The 17,272-nt window shown below is 35.9% G+C and overlaps 1 long non-coding RNA gene across 5 annotated transcripts in view; it reads right to left on the bottom strand.

The window, feature by feature from the left end:
* Window positions 1-17,272, bottom strand: part of LOC116086070 — a 503,346-nt gene that overhangs the window by 406,708 nt on the left and 79,366 nt on the right. For all 5 annotated transcript variants that reach the window (XR_004116812.1, XR_004116813.1, XR_004116811.1 and 2 more), the window contains exon 3: window positions 12,459-12,558. This is a non-coding gene — a long non-coding RNA (uncharacterized LOC116086070). The remainder of the gene's footprint in view (window positions 1-12,458; window positions 12,559-17,272) is intronic.

The raw sequence follows: 17,272 nt of genomic DNA, 5'->3' as shown, positions 1-17,272 counted from the left end.
AATGAATTCAAAACAATACTTTTTCACATTAGATCAAACAGCCTCTAGGACAGAATAGTAACACGTTTCCTTTATATTAAATCCCTGCGGATGTGGAACTGACAAAAGAGGTCATATAGACAATCACATGATTACCAGCACACACATCCCTTGTATCACATGGGTATTAAGCTTAGGTAGTATGGTTTTTCTTGAGACTTTTAAAGAATTTTAATGCAAAATTAATTTTAGTGAATTTTAATGCAACTATCAACAAAGTTCTTGGTATCTAAGAAAATGACTTCACTTTGAGGACATGGCATAGCATGCTAACCCCTGGTGAGATTGCATGCCAAATTAACTTCACAAATTCTCTTATTTTCAGAACTGTATTAGTTACAACTTCCTCCCGTTCAGAAAAGTGCTTCTCCACTTCAGCACATTTTAACTGGGATTTCATAGGATAATCTATGACACGCTAAGGAAAAATGTAATGTTGCAAAACTACTTATGTATTTCATGCATGAAGTTTCCATAGTCCTCAAAAACACTTCACAAGAATAGCAATCATCATTATCAAATTTGTATCAAGCAATTGTACTTCAAAGCAAACCTTTTATTTGAATGATCCAACCAAATTAAAGAGCTCATGTTTTTACCGTGATTAGATTAGACACCCTCCCCTCCCCCAGTAGCTGTCACTCAGAGATAGAGATAGATGCCCAACACTCCATCCTTCATCCCATTTTCTAAGTAACTCCACAGGCATGCAAAGCATCATCCAGTTCAGCACTGCCTGGGAAATTCCTTTGGATGCTGATCTTTCATCTGTCATGCCATCCTTTACTTAGCAAAACTGAATTAGCTTTAATCAGCTACTATCTGTTATAAAACAAAAAGTAGACAAATTAAAATGAGCAAGTTACAAAATTAGCAACTGAGTAATGCTTTCTGATAGATAGAGCAGAAGTTTTAAAAGTACGGAAACGGAGAATATCATTATAAGTGGCAAACTTAGCTCTGGGTGGTGTTTAGGGCAGAAACTTGGGTTTCCACTTTCTCCATTGGTAGGTCTGTATATCATCTCTGAATAAGTTTTAAAATCAAAGAATAAAACATGTTTGGCATCTTTCTGTGAATCCATCATGTCTATTTTGCATACTAAAATTGAGCACACTGAAAAATAGACCTTGAAAAATAGACATGGGAAAATGATGAACCTAATTAGCAACTAGCCTAGTTATTGACTAACCTAGTAGGTGCTTGAAGGTTCTCAAGGCCACCGAGGTTGCCACACCTCATCACTAACCCATACCTTGTGGTGTACATTTCTTGGTTTCTCATTCTGTTCATTCAAGATGAACAGCTAATTTAAGAGTTAGCAAAGGCACCCAGCCTTATGCTTTCAATGTCTACAGTCATCTACTTTCATGATCTGGCTCCCATTGTAATTTAACACCAGTGTACATGAAATAAGGAATTTTCTAGCAAGTTCAGAAAGGTCACTAATAACCCATACACAGCATAAAACACACACCAGAACTTGAACAGGCCTTGATGGTTTCCATGGCTATAATGTAGTTTTTATGGCCAGTTTGTAGGTTTTTATGTGGCCATAGACCTTTCTGAATTACACACAGGTTATGAAAATAGTCCCCTCTGCTAAGATCCAGTATTACTCTGGAAAGATTACTACCCAGGCACTATTAGAAAGAGTTTGTCAATTTGATCCATGTCAACTCCCATCTTCACTTTGTGGAGGAAGGGTATGCTACTGTAGATGTTTTCTGATGACTTGATCCAACATGGTAGATCATGGGCTGCTCAGTTCATTTAATTTGAAAACTATCTCCACTGCCTAAAATATTTTACTGTGTAAAGACTACCATATTTATTTAAAGGTGCTAACTTAGAATACATTTTGAAAAATTAGAAATTCATTCCAATGAGTGATTTAAACTAATAAGTTCCAATATGCTAACATTAAATTTTGTAGGTATAATCAATAAAAATTACATAATAACAAGATATTAGCCATAAAACTACATGTTAATATTTTTATACCAATTATATTATGTGTCTACATATATTGTCCTTCACAATATGCAATGTTTAAAAGAAAGGCACTTTTTCATGGAAGAAAAAGAAATTCATAGAATAAATTTCAGGAGTTGAGGGTATAGTGCCATAGTAGAAAGCTTATTTGATATAAGCAAAGTTCTTGGTTTGATTCTAGCCTACAAAAATCAGAAATTTTCAACTTTTCATGACAATTTATAAGCAGTCCAGAATTATTAGTCAAACTCAGTCACCATTTGGTTAAAATATCTACAGAGAAAAATAGAGCAGGCAAGAATCTCAAAGGCAAAGATGAAATCAATATCTTCATTGTTACTCTTAATTTTTAAATTTTATTTGCTTCTGCAGTACTGGGGATCAAATCCATGCATTACTTCCTTACCATTGAGCTGCATACTAGCCTCTGCCATGCATATAAAATTGATAATGTTACATGACAGAAACCAGTGGGGTATCTAGCCTATGTATCCAAAAGTCAAGAAAGCTTTTGTACATTTCTTGATAAATGTCAAGAGAGTCACATACGAAGGAGCTTCAGTTCTTTGCACTGAGAAACAAAGTTGGGTTCACAAGATACATACATTAGGGACCAAATGGATACTTCCCAGCCTCTCTCTGGAGTGTGCTTAGGAGCATCTCAGCTAGCAGAATCATCCTAAGGAGATTTAACCAGCTACAAGTTGATAATATGTGTTGTGTAATTGTAAGCATAATAATAGACAAAGCCCGCCGGGCGGTGGTGGTGCACACCTTTAATCCCAGCACTTGGGAGAGAGAGGCAGGTGGATTTCTGAGTTCAAGGCTGCCTGGTCTACAGAGTGAGTTCCAGGACAGCCAAGGCTACACAGAGAAACCCTGTCTCAAAACAAACAAACAAACAAACAAAAAATAGTAGACAAAGTCAATCTAATCCAGAGTCAAGCAAGTAGAGAACAAATATAAAATAAAGGCCCAATTGAAACACTGCACATAAAATAAGGTATGAACACTGTCAGTAGGATAACAATAAATAGATAAATCATCAATTGCACAGATGACAATAGGGTATTTTAATATTCACGAGGACATGTATCCTACTCAATAGGGAAATTTAAAGGTTGTGGTTTAAAAAGAAAAGAACAAAGACTGGGCCAGTGAGATGGTTCAGTGGGTAAGTGTGCTTGCCAGGAAGCCTGGTGACCTGAGTTCAATCCACACAAACTATATAATATTGGAAGCAAAGAGCTGACTCTATAGAGTTGGATTGCAAACTACTCAAATGGGCTGCACTATTCAAGTGCCCAAACAAAGCCCCCCCGTCTCTCTCTGTCTCTCTCTCACACAGACACACAAACACACACACACACACACAAAACACGCTTGGTTTATATAAGTACTTAATAATAATAATAATAATAATAATAATAATAATAATAATAATAATAAATTTTAAATGAATACAATAAAAAATAATTGGATGGCAATATACAAAAAATATTGTCTGGGTGATGCTCTTTAAAGATATTAGAACAAGAAAACATGAAATAAAGAAGTAATTATGTGGAAAGAGAACAAGAAAGATGTACTTGCATAATTAAAGTGATTAAAATCAAATTAGAATTACGAGATGTAAACAATAGCTAAATAAAAGCAGAAAAAAAAAACTAGAGATATTTTATAGTTCCAGGTTTTAAATGCCCATCTTTTAGAAGAGATGTAATAATTAACAAATGCTATCAAAACAGTCATGTTAATAAATGTTCCCTTGCATTTGTTTAAATTAAGGACATCATCCTTAGGGAAATGTAAGTTGCAAAAACTTTCTGAAGAAACCTTAAATGATATCATACATGAGTAATTTTACTTTTCTCTTTCTTTGTTACATTTGTGAAATGTTGACGATTTTTGTTATGTGTTTTAGAGACTTAACACCTGAGTCCTTCTTTAATACATTTATCCTAGGCAATTTATTCTGTAGGTTCTTCACTTGAAATTTCTTCTCATTTATTGTGGTGTGTGTGTGTGTGTGTGTGTGTGTGTGTGTGTGTGTGTGTGTGCGTGTGTGTGTGTTCATTTGTTGTATTTGTTTTAGAGACAGGCTGTCAAGTTGACCATGAACAGAGTACCATGTTGGTCTGGAACACACTGAGGATAGTCTTGAACCTGTGATCCTCCTTCTTCCACCTCCCTGATTTTTCCTGTTTCTGGGCTTTCAGGTGAACACCACCATATCTGATATATGTAGTGTTGGAGTTCAAACCAGGGTTCCTCACATGCTAGGAAAGCATTCTATCAACCGTACAATATCACTAGCACAACTATACTTTTAGAAGATATATGTGTGCGTTTGTGAATGCAGTGCTCTCAATGGGCAGAAGAGGACACTGAATCACTAGGAGTTTGTATTACAAGCATTTGTGAGCTCTCTTGCGTGAAAGCTGGAAGCCCAGGGTCTCTGGAGAAATGGCATGAGCTCCTAACCATTGAGCCATCTCTTCAGTCTCCTATTGCTTTCATTAGATTGAGTTTTTCCAGGTCCAGCTTCACACAGTGGTACCATTAACTATGTCTCCTGGCATCACTATAACTTTCTTTTTTAAAAAATATTTATTTATTTATTTTATGTATATGAGTACACTGTAGCTGTACAGATAGATGATTGTGAGCCTTCATGTGGTTGTTGGGAATTGAATTTTAGGACCTCTGCTCGCTCTAATAGACCTTGCTTGCTCCGGCCCAAATATTTATTTATTATTATATATAAGTACACTGTAGCTGTTTTCCAACATGCCAGAAGAGGGAATTAGATCTCATTATTGGCTTATGTTATGAGCCACCATGTTGTTGCTGGGATTTAAACTCAGGACCTTCAGAAGTTCTGAGCTATCTCACCAGTCCTTTATTATTACTTTCTAAACAATCTAAAATCTGAGATTTATTTTTGTCTTTGGTCCAAAAATTGTTGATTTGTTTTACTTTTATCTTGTTATTTTAATGTCAAGTGTTTGTGGGTTTTGGGTACTTAATCCATTCTCAAGATTATTTCAAGTTTAAGAGCATCACGCACTTTTTTTATATTTATTGAAATAGCTAACGATGATTGAATAGATACCCTATGGAAAATCGCAAATAAAACGATGTGACATTATATACTGAGAAGCATTTTTGATTGCAGGATGTAAATTCTTCTGTCTTATAAATTTTTATTACATACATAAAAATAAACTTTTAAAAATTATGTGCAATATGTGTACATATTGTACACATTGTGAAGTTATGAGTTCATATACTCACAAAGTACATAAGAAGGTCTTGGATAACCTGGAGTTATAGGCAATTGTGAGCTAATGGACATAGGCAGTGGGAAACAAACTCAGATCTTCTCCAAGAGCAGAATGAGTTCATAACCACTGAGCCATCTCACCAGCTCCTAAAGTAGTAATCTTTATAAAACCAATCAAGCATTAAAATATCCTTAGCAAAATGTGTCTATGTTTGCACAATTATTTGTTTTTGCTTTCCTATTTGTTTATAATATTTTTAAAAAATTAAAAGTGCTTTAGTAAAGAAGAAGCATTAAAGAATGGGGAAAGCAGGTATTACTTCTTTAGGTATCTTAACTGTTCTGAAATTGTTTTTTATTGCACATCTTAAAGTTTTCAACTTCTTTTTGAGTTTTTTTTTACATTCCAAAGTCTGGTCAACACTCTCAATGACCCATTCAAAACTGATAAGAAAACTTACCCTTGCTTTACATTTCATTACTTTTACCCGATTACTTAGATCTTTAGGAAAAATGTTAAGTGCATACATAAAACCATATTCCTCTATGCGTCTGGTCTCTGTTGCTCCTCTGAGAGCATATGGCAAGAGTCATCTCTTTCAGTCAGTGACAAATGCCCCTCCACAGCATGCACTGCTTTGACCTTTAATTAGATTTTCCCAGACCATCTAAAATAACTCATGTCTAAGACCTTCCCTGTCTGGCTCTGTCCCAAGGGATCTGACAGCAGAGGAAAAGCAAGACAATGTTGGACTGTCTCGGGCATGTGTTACCGGATTGGTGAAGAGTGGGGGTTTGGGTGAGGTTGCTTTTTAAAAGAACAAAGCACAGAGCAAAAGAAATCAATCATGCAAACACAGAAACACCTCACATTAAAGTAGAATATGAGGGGTTAGGCATTAAATGGGTTAGAGCAGGTGGTCCGAGAGCATCCCGGGAGACAATTGTTTTGACAATGATGTATAAAACAAGTTGCCTGTATGCTGTTTTTTAAAGGTGGAAAAACAGAAAACAAGTTTTTAAAAACTAAAGATGACTGGGCACCGGGGACTCTGGTGGAGGAGTTAGGGGAAGGACTGAAGGAGCTGAAGGAGTTTGCAACTCCATAGGAAGAACAACCTCCAGAGCTCCCAGGGACTAAACCACCAACCAAAACGTACACATGGAGGGACCCATGGCTCCAGCTGCATATGTAGCAGAGGGTGGCCTTGTTGAGCATCAATGGGAGGAGAGGCCCTTGGTCCTGTGAAGGCTTGATGCCCCAGTGTAAGGGAATGTTAGGGCAGGGAAGTGGGAGTGGTGGGCAGGTGGGAGAACACCCTCACAGAAGTAAGGACAAGGGGATAGGTTAGGGGGCTTGTGGAGGGGAAACCAGGAAAGTGGATAACATTTGAAATGTAAATAAATAAAATAACCAATTAAAAAATTAATATGAAAAGAGAGAGAAAAAGATGGACTTGCATATTTAAGATGAGTTAAATCAGGTGAGAATGAAGGCTGGGCTGGGAAGACAAGGAAAGCTGGGCTCCAGAAGAGACTCAGAATGAGTCTAGGTGAACGACTAAGAAACGTATTGTTAGATACTTGAAAGTACAACTTTCAAAGAAGAATGTGGGGAGTGGAGTAGATTAACTGGAGGTCATGGCAGAGGCTGGAAAGAATAAGTGATTCAGACAGAAGAAACTAAAGACATTTGTGCAATGCAGGAGAACGAGCAAAATCTCACATTGTGAAAAAGCATCACAATGCTTCCAGTACTGTTGAAGAGACAAGTAGAGCTAAAGTCTGAATCTGAAAGAAGTCATTGTAGGGGCCAATATGGCCATCTTCAAAGGAAGATCTCTATGAATCCAGATCTATATTGGAATCCTTACAGTTTGTGTCAGATCACATATAAGATGCTGAGACTGCCTACTCTACCTTAGCATCCATAGACTAACCGTTCAAGACATCCCTACAGCTATTACATGACTACATTTGCTTACACTCAGGGACAGATCTAGGAAGGCAGAGTACATGTTCAGTTGAGAACAATAAATTAGAGATGTAATAAGAAACAAATGTGGTCTACTAGAGAGCAGTCACAGGGAACCATGGAAGCCATCTTAAGCTCAAAACAAAAATACTAATTTGGCACTTATACAGTATCATCCCTGACATTAATTAAGGCTTCCTAAGCAGTAATTTAGAACATGCTGCAGGCCACATGCTAGGAATGTGGGCAGGACAAACTATCGAACTCATCTTCTCCATAGCCTCCTTCGTTTCCTAATCATTCTCCTTGGTGATGTTGGCACACAAATCCTTACAGTACCAAAACATTGACTCTTATAAGGGTAAAGAATAGTTTCTAAAGACTCATCTAAACCAAACTATTGCATATATAAAGATTACGTGCATCTCTTTATGATGATCCAGATTTTAATCAGGAGATTAAAGACAATGTAAGGAAGTTGTCTCTCAGAAGTTATTGTCAATAATGACAAGTCTTCCATAAATGTGGCTGTGGGTTTGAGTCAGTTCTGTTACACCATCAGTCTGAAAGAGCATGTTGTACCCTGGCACCATGGGGGCTATGATGTCAAAGGGATCTAATTTGCCAAGATAGGGCATCCACCATAAGTATTTATCATAAGAAGCATGGTGCTGTCCTTGAGTCTCTGATCCCAAGTCACTGAAATCAGGCCTAAACATCTAATTAGTAAAACAAATACAAAATGTTGACACCACTCTTAAAAGCAGTTTTTCAGATAAGAGAAGTAATTTAATTAGACTTGAGAAGAATGATTTTGTTAGCCATTGCTTCTCTAATTTCCAGCTAAGTTAATTTTAAAGATTTGATAACATAAAATTTATTCTACCATATGTATCAGAAAGGTATACAAACATCTTAACCAAATAAATATATAATGTATATTTATATTATATATTTATTATGTTAATGACAATATGTTTAAGATATTATATGTTATATATATTATATAAATATATAAATTTATATATATAATCTATAATATATTTTATATACAGTTAATACATAATATATTTATTTGTTTATATATAATTATATAAATATCTTAAATATATAATGTATTTTATATATAGTTAATATATAATATATTTATTTGTATATTTATTTATTATATGTATAATATATATTTAAGATATATATCTTAACCAATACTAGATAGCTAACACAATTTAAAGTTGCATGGCCTGTTCGAGTTGTAGACAAGCTTGCATCTGATTCACTATCATGAGAGGAGAGAACAGAGAATGTCATGGGCCTTTTAAACAGCACTTCCCATATACACCCATGACATACATCCTCCAACAAGGCCTCGCCATTCTACCAACTGCGGACCAAGCATTAAACATATGAGGCTATCCTAGGTCATTAGGATTCAAAATGCCACCCTAATCCATTAGCTGTCTATTGTCAATTGTTCCCCAGCTACAGACATCAGAACATTTTCCTTCATTGTTAAAACTTTTTGAATTTTTGTATGCAAGAGCAATGTTAAAATTTTAAGCAGTTTTATGCTGGGTTAAGGAAATAGGTATTTCTTTTTTGTTTTTTATTCGTTTCTTTGTTTTTAAGCATGTGCTATCTTGTAGAGGACACACAGGTGCCTGTAACTCTAGCTTCAATGTTATCCTATGTGTCTAGACATACACTCATGGCCACACATTCCAAGAAATTAATATACATGTACTTATAGAAATAAAATAAAATCTTAGCAATTTTTAATGTGCTGTTCACCCATTGATTAGTTTGAATGATTTGTAAAGTTAGAAAAAGGAAGATGAATGGGGAAGCTAGACAGATGTTTGCCCTGGCTGGTTCCTGTGCCCATACCCCATTCCAGTAGTCCTCCCTCACAAGTGCTCTTCCCAGTTAACCCTTTGCCTTGTTAATTCAGGTCATTTCCCTGGTTAATCCTGAATAACATCATCATAGAATTATTAACTTACATCTGTAGAGGTTCTTTAAATAAAGTAAAAAATATTCATAGGCTCTGGAATGAGGACATGGGCAAATGGTAAGAGTCATTATCTACTTATCACAATAGAGTCAAAGAATAAAATCTGAAAAGACTATAACTTCAAACTACAGCATGATATAAAGGCAATCAGAAGGTAAAGTAGTAGTATTTGACTTAGAAGAGTAGAAGGAAGATGGATCTAGTGTAAAGAGGAGATACTTATTAAATGTAAGCAACACATAAACATGTAGCACCTCCATGGATTGTTCAGATGATGGAACACCTGGGAATTTACCCAGCCATGTTGCCTCAGGAGCTGTAAGATTTTGAAACACTCTAAGGTAAGGATTAGAGGTACCTACTTATGATTAAGTCTGCAGTATAAATGGACTATTATCTCTCATTTTACTAAGAGAAAGAAGAATTACCATTTCTGGGCAATTTGACCCACAATGGTCTCAAACCATAACATGAGAACACACACGATGTCAGAAATTGACATGGAACAGTGCTAACCTAGTCAAGGCCAAGTGTAGTTATATTCCCAGAAAGAATATTGAGTTCTTCTCTAGAGAGAATAAATGCTTCACACAAAAATATCCTGATTAAGAAATTCATGTGTCATGCCCATGAAAAGAAGCCAGCTGCCACCCAACGACTGCAATGAAAGCCTATTTTTAAATACAAATTCTAATCCAGTATTTAGTTCCTCATTCAAAAATGTGGTTGGATAGTCAGGGCTTACCACTGGGACTCCATCCAAGAGAAAATACAAAACAAAATAAGTGAAACAAGCCAAATAACTCATAGAAGCAGAGAATATGTGCTAAGAGGGAAATTTCCAAAAAATGATAGTTTCTCTAATCGTGAAATAAAAATACCCCTATAAAACAATGAAAAGAGGAGATAAAGAGAGGAGGGGGAAGAGAAGATAAGAGAAGATAAAGAGAAGATAACATATGACAGTACTTACAAGAGTGTAACAACAGTCTAGAAAAATATAAAATATAAAGATAATAAAAAGTAGGAAAAAATGACAAACAAAAACAGGAACGAGAACTTCCTTTCTCTAAATGTATTTATGAAGGTAATGCAAACTGCATGTTTATGCAGGACGAAGATGAAAGAAAATGTTAATGAAAATTACAAAAGTTACAATACAAAATGGTGGGGTTTTTTTTGCATAATATTCCAAATAAATAAAGAAAAACAGGCACCTCACCACAGGACTGAAGAGAGACTCACCCTGAGACACATTCAAATAACATACTTTATATGGAGTAAATCAATGCTTCCAAGAGCTGGGGCTAGAAAAGAGGGGGTTGAAATGATACTGGCTTATATGGCACTACAAAGTTAGAAAGATGACACAGAACAGCTGAGAATCGCAAGTGGAGGTTATTTTCAGCATAAAGGAATGTTTAATGTTTGATGAGATAAATGCAAACAACCTGATTAAATACTATGCAATTTAAATTTGTATCAAGATAGTCTTGGGGAGGGGTGCTGGAGAGATTGCTCAGGTTTAAGGGTACTTGTTGTTCTCATGAGAACCAGAGTTCAGACACTGTCAACGATGAAGCAAACCAGTTATGGTGTCTGCGCATGTCCGTAAACTCAGCATTGAGTGGGTGAAGTGAGTCGGGATTGCATGACTACTGAAATTTCTGGCTGCTGGCCAAAATCGCAAGCTGGGTACTTAGCAAGAGATCCTACTGCAAAATAATAAGGAAGAGAGTAGTAGAGCTACTTTAAGAATATGTGGGTTATTAAATTTTTGTCCCCATCCTAGGTATGGGATCGCTCTTTATTCGTTGTTGCTCAACGAGACTCAGAGTCCCCGAAAACCGTCAAGTCTTTTGCTAATGCTATTAGTATCCACCAGAAACAGATGATAGGACATTTTTATCAAAGGCACGACATACTTGGATGCAGGATGCGGAGAAATAAAGATTGAAATGAAATGAGAGCATCCTACCTGGTGGCAAGTTTGTTTAATATGAGAAGAGAAATGTTGTACAGGGTGCTATGGAAAGAGACTTTCTTACCCAACTATCAATTCTGCCAGATAAAACGTAAAGTTTCCCAATGAAATGTGCCCATTGTACACTGGAAACTGTTATGGAGTTAATCAGTTATTTTCTGGTTGGATTTCAAACCTACTTGCAGGAGGAAGTTATACTGGGTGCTTTAAATTTTGTCAGAATCGCCTGTCTGAGTAGGTTCAAGGGGTGATCCTACCCCGTTTGCTAAATTAACATGCTATAAATATGTCTTTCTTGTATTTCTGTTTGTACTTATAAATTAATACTATGCTCATCTTAGTCAGAGATGCCTTTGTTTGCAGCCAGTCACCATTAATTTAGATCCTATAACTGTCAAAAGTGCTGAGAATCAATGACTGTTAACTGCTCAGTTCTAAACACAGCATCTGTCACCACCTCCAAGGCTCAGGGAGCATCAGAGAGGGAAGGAAAATGTCAGAACCTGAAGGAGACAATGAAGTGCTGTGAAATGTTGTCTTCTAGACCTGATAATGGCTTCTTGACCCATGAACCTACATCATCCATATACTGCAAAGTTGGGCCCATGAGCATTTATTTGGTCTTGGACTGGAAAGGGGATTAAAGTGTTCTGGGCCTCTGTGAGGAGCTATGAACAGCTAAAGGTTGCTGGACAAAGGTAACTCATATTTTTCAATGGTACATTACCTTTGGTCAAGTAAATAGTCCCTGACCTACAATCAAATGGGCAACCCTAATTAAATACAGTAAGGTACATATACATACATACAAAGGTCATGAAAGTAGGAGGGGTAATTATAGGTGAAAAGAAGGAGTTAAGTGGGAGAGAAAGGGGGCATATGAAATCATAAAGAGAGGATTAATATAAATGGATATAATTATAACATAATAAAATAAGTGTATCATTCTGCTAATTTAGTTTTACTAGACTAATTTTTACATAAATATTTGCTTTAGTAAAACACTGATCTCATCAGAGAAAAGTGGAATTGATATATTTCTAAATACATATGCACGGAATTTAATAGCAAATATAATTCTTGAATGAACATGTAAGTCAAGCTTCATTTTAAAATTCTTTTATAAAGGCAATATATACTTTTATAAAAACTTGTACATTATTTTTACCTGGTCTCCAGAGTGTTGGACTGACTCCAAGAAAAGCATCCATTGGTTATTGCTATTAAGTTTCATCTTCATATCATTATGAACAATCTAAAGAGATGTCCTGGGGAAAAGAAAGGTTGATTTATAAGTTCAAAATTGACACTCATCCAAAAGTTTCCCATGGGTAATAGTAATTCTGATTTTATCAACTTGTTAATAATAGAACCTAGCTGTCTCATTTATCTTCAAAACAAACCAAATGCAAAATTATATTCCCCTGAATAAAAATTCCTTTAAAAAATATACCTCCTGCCAAGCACACTTGCCATTTGAGAACAAATGGCAAGAGAAGTTTACAGAACAGGGTGAGCCCTGCCACGGTTATTTCTGGAGAACATCTGACTATACTTCTTTTTCTGCCATTCTTAGAGAAACTATAGTACTCAGAGCAGTTCAATGCAAGCACTATTCATTTCCGCAGGAATAAGGGTCAGGTATCATATAGTATCCTCCAGAAAGTGACGCAATATGGACACAAAAGCCATCACAGTAATACATCAGGAAGCGTTACTGTTTCCATTAACACTAACATAATAGAAAATGAAATGTGTGCTTTCTGAAGTATAGTATGCACAAAACATCACACCTGCTGTGTTCTCAGAGAAATAGTCACTGCATCACACTCTACTAGTCTTGCTGATGCTTATAACTAGAACATCAGAGGCTTGGAGATAGCCTTATTATTTAGGACAGGAGCATACAGCAATTGCTAAGATGATATCACACCCACATACACACACACACACACACACACACACACACACACACACACACATGCAACTGGTTCCAGACTGCTATGAAAAGTCATGATGTGCAACTTCAAAGAAGTAAATTCTATGGTGGACACAGCCTGTGGCTGTATGAATGAGTATCAGGAAACAGGGTGTCTCACTGATGTTTATTTTAACCTGGCCTCTTCTTCTATTTATCTGTGAGAACTTTTCACTATTAATTAGAGAAAAGGGCTTAGATTTTTTTTTTGGATGTGATGCTCCTATAAAGTGAGCTGAATGGGCCAAATATTCCATTCACCCCAAGAAATGAATTCTAGAAGATCAGAATTAGAGCATACTTGGTCTTAGCATCTCAGAGGAAAAGAAAGAAAGAGAGAGAGAGAAAGAGAGGAAGAAAGAAAGAAAGAAAGAAAGAAAGAAAGAAAGAAAGAAAGAAAGAAAGAAAGAAGGAAAGAAAAAAGGAAGGAAGTATTCTCACTTTAGAATTTTAGTTATTCCTGTAACTCTGCCAAATTCTTTTTTAAAGCTTTAGTCATTTATGGACACTTTTCTGTATTAAGTATTAAATTCTTGATATATCCATCCATCTTTGCATGGATACCTCATTATTTAAATTTAATTTTACATCACAATGGCACAGTAGAACACAGTGTTGGGCATAGTTTTGTTTTGTTTTCTTTTCAGTGATTTGCATGAGAGGTATTTGCCATAGTCTCAGGCATTTGAACACTTGGTCCTGGTTTCTGTTACTGTCTGAGAGGGTTAGGTGGAGTGTGCTTTTAGATTGACAACTTATTTATAGTTATTATTTAAAAAGGAATTCCATTTTAAAATATTAAAATGAAACAATCATTTTGAAGATAACTTTCTTAATCAATTCTTTCTTGTGTGGAAAGATAAAATTACAATGTAAGTCTACTTATCACATAAATATTGAGGTAATTTGTAGAAGTGCTGATACCATCATAAATACCATTTTATCATTAATATCAGTTTTGTTCTTGGCCAGAACCCTAAACAATTAAAGAAGAGTTTTAATTTGGATACTATTTCTTCACACACTCTACTTAAAAATTTTAAAATGTATTAAATATTCAGGGTCTTTCTGATATCACACTAAATGAAAAATACTCTGCTGGTTCTTTTGTTGACAATGAGGTCTTGATTATGCATGATTAAAATGAAGTCTCTCAGTCTGCTTCTCAGCCTGACAGGGCTTGCAGCACAACAAAGGAGGTAAGGCATTAATTTAAGTAGACAGAGTTTGCATATGTCACTCAGTAGGGAGAGTGCTTGCTTAGTGCTTTAGCATATGCTAAAGCTATGGGTTCGGTCATCGGAGCCAACATCAACTGTCATGGCCCATGCCTATAATCTTGGCCTCTGTGAGGTAGAAGCAAAAGGATCAGAAGGAGTTCAAGGTCTCCGAGTTCAAGACCAGCCTGGGAAACATGTGACTATACCTTAAATAACAAAAATATAAAACATTATAGATAGATGTATAAATATTTCAACATAGCATAATATAACTGTGAAGAGAGGGACACAGTTGAGCTTACTATAAATACTGACATGGGCTGGACAAGTATGGTCAAAGGAATTGTCACCAAGGACATGCTCTTTGAAAGACAACTTCAGAGAGGTGTAGGAGTTGGTACTTGGAAAATAGGCAGAGCAGCAGTTTTTAGTTGGGTGGAAAAGCTGAGGGGGAAGGAAGGCTTAGAAGAGGCAGAGTAAGACATAAGGGCTTTGCAGCTTGCAGGAGATGTTAGAAAAGCAGCAGAATCCCAGTGAGTTCTTGCTAGCAAGGACATCAGACTATGACAACTTATAGGGAGACTTCAGAGATGATGAACTACGCATTCATCATTCCGGAAGTGTCCTAGAGACTGGGGAATGGATTAGGCTACAATTCATAAGGAAGGGTTTAACACAAATCAAGTAGGGGACAAAAAAAAAACCCATAATTGAGAGGCATATTAGTTACGTTTTTGTTGCTGTGGTTAATCAAGGTGACCAAGGCAACCTCTAAAACAAGAGTTGATTTGGGCTGTGGTTCCCGAGATTTAGAGTCCTTAATAATGGAGGAGACAACCATACAGCCTTGAATGCCAGAGATTTGCTGGCCTTGAGCTACAAAATTCTGGGATTAAAGAGATGTCTAACCACACTCTTGAAGTAGACATCCAGATGTTGGTGGTTCCTTGCTGCATAGGAGGCAAAGGTAGGGGAAGGGGATTTCCAGGGAACCTGCATCACTCTGGGCTAGGCAGTAAATCGCAGGGTAGCCTTGGCTCCCTGAGAGTGAGAGTTACCTCAAATGCAACAAGAAAGCAAAGATTACACATTCAGAAAAGAGTAAAAGAGGTAAATTAAGAGATAGCTTAAGGCCTGGGCCATACCTTGTAGGTAGAATTATGGTGATGTTTTAGGAAGCTGACATGAACCCTGAGTAGGATAAGTGAATAAAGGTTTCATATGCACCTCCCCGACAAACAAGCAGACAACAACAGCCACAGAAAACCTCTGCCGTCTTAAAAATAGCACTAAAACTATGTTGCTTTTTAAATTTGAAATCACATTCCTTTCAGCCATTGTAATTTAAAATATTCATTTATTCGTTTTAGAATAAACAGTTGAAGAAAATGCTTCTTCAGGAACATTACTACACTTGCTCTAGAAAATTATACTGTATTTTTTAAAAATGGTCACAAGGCCAGCAAACCCTTCACTGCTCCATCAGTGAGTATATACTTTGGACAAGACAGTAGAAGTGCCCAAAAGAGCTCTGTTACTGAATAAACTGATCATAATTTTGGAGGAAGAACAGAATGTTAAAAGACTGCCCTGGTTTTAATGGATTTCCATGAAATTCTTTAGATATAACAAAGAAATGATGTAAACTGTCCATCAAACACATATGTTACATAATAAATAACAGATTTGGTCTCCCTGAAACATTTATATACATATACAGTGATAAAGTCTATAAATGGCTTCTAGACATGCTATTTTATTTATTTTCCTTTTTTCTTATAGTCACATGTTATCAAAGAAAAGAGTTTTTTCTGTTTGGGGTATACAGTGAGTTTGTTAGTATCCCATAGCTCATATATTAGTCTCATGACTGTTTCAAATGATGATTTACAGAGTTTAGAAAACCAGGAATTTTATTATTTAGAGAAGTTAAAAATAAAATATCTACAAATTACCCCAATTCTGGATTGTCATTTGTTCTTTAAGAGCTTAGGTTAAAATAAACTTAAAAAAAAAAAAACCCGACTTTAATTAAAAGAGTGTTGATTCAAATAAATGGCTAAATCATACACCAAGTTTCTTGCATTAATAAAAATACTTCAGACTTCTCTAAAGCTATTATTGAAAGAAGTGAGAAAAAGGCAACCTTCATCAAATGATGATTTTTAAAAGTATTTTACTATTTATATCATTTGAAGTTCACATTACTATTATTTCTACTCTGACATTGCTGAGTTAATGAAATCCATATGAGATCTGTTACATATCACTTTGTTTCTGGTTTTGCCATATTCAGAGTTTCTATTAATTCATTCAGTTACTGGGAACTGAACTTACTTCTCCATGCACACTAGGCATCCTCAAATCTAAGACTCCTAGGGTTCTTGACCCTGACTTCAAATCCTCTTAAACTTAGTATATCATCACGAGTGCCCTGAGGTTTCTGTAGTGATTTCTCTTCCAAAGAGTTTTCATATCTATTTCACATATAATCAAAAGAAGTTTTAAAAGAATCCAGGGATAAAGCTGATTGAGTAGGAAGCAGTCATAGAAGAAGCTGCTGCTTCTCAGATTACTCCTATGGAGGAGCAGAGTCAATGCTTGTTTTCTAAACTCTTGTACATTGTAGGGTTTTTAACCCTAGCTCCATGGCCTCTGACTTAGCTCAACATCCATCTGCCATTAGAAAGCTAAAATATGGTGCTTTGCTTTGTGTTTTCCAAGTAGAAAGTACAATTTACACTTGCTGGCTATTCCTTGAACTATCAAACTGGCATTTGATAA

The sequence above is a fragment of the Mastomys coucha genome, unplaced genomic scaffold, assembly GCF_008632895.1.
Source record: "Mastomys coucha isolate ucsf_1 unplaced genomic scaffold, UCSF_Mcou_1 pScaffold12, whole genome shotgun sequence".
In the NCBI taxonomy this organism is placed as follows: Eukaryota; Metazoa; Chordata; class Mammalia; order Rodentia; family Muridae; genus Mastomys; species Mastomys coucha.
The sequence above is the reverse complement of the archived record's forward strand: the minus strand, read 5'-3'. Positions and strand labels throughout refer to the sequence as shown.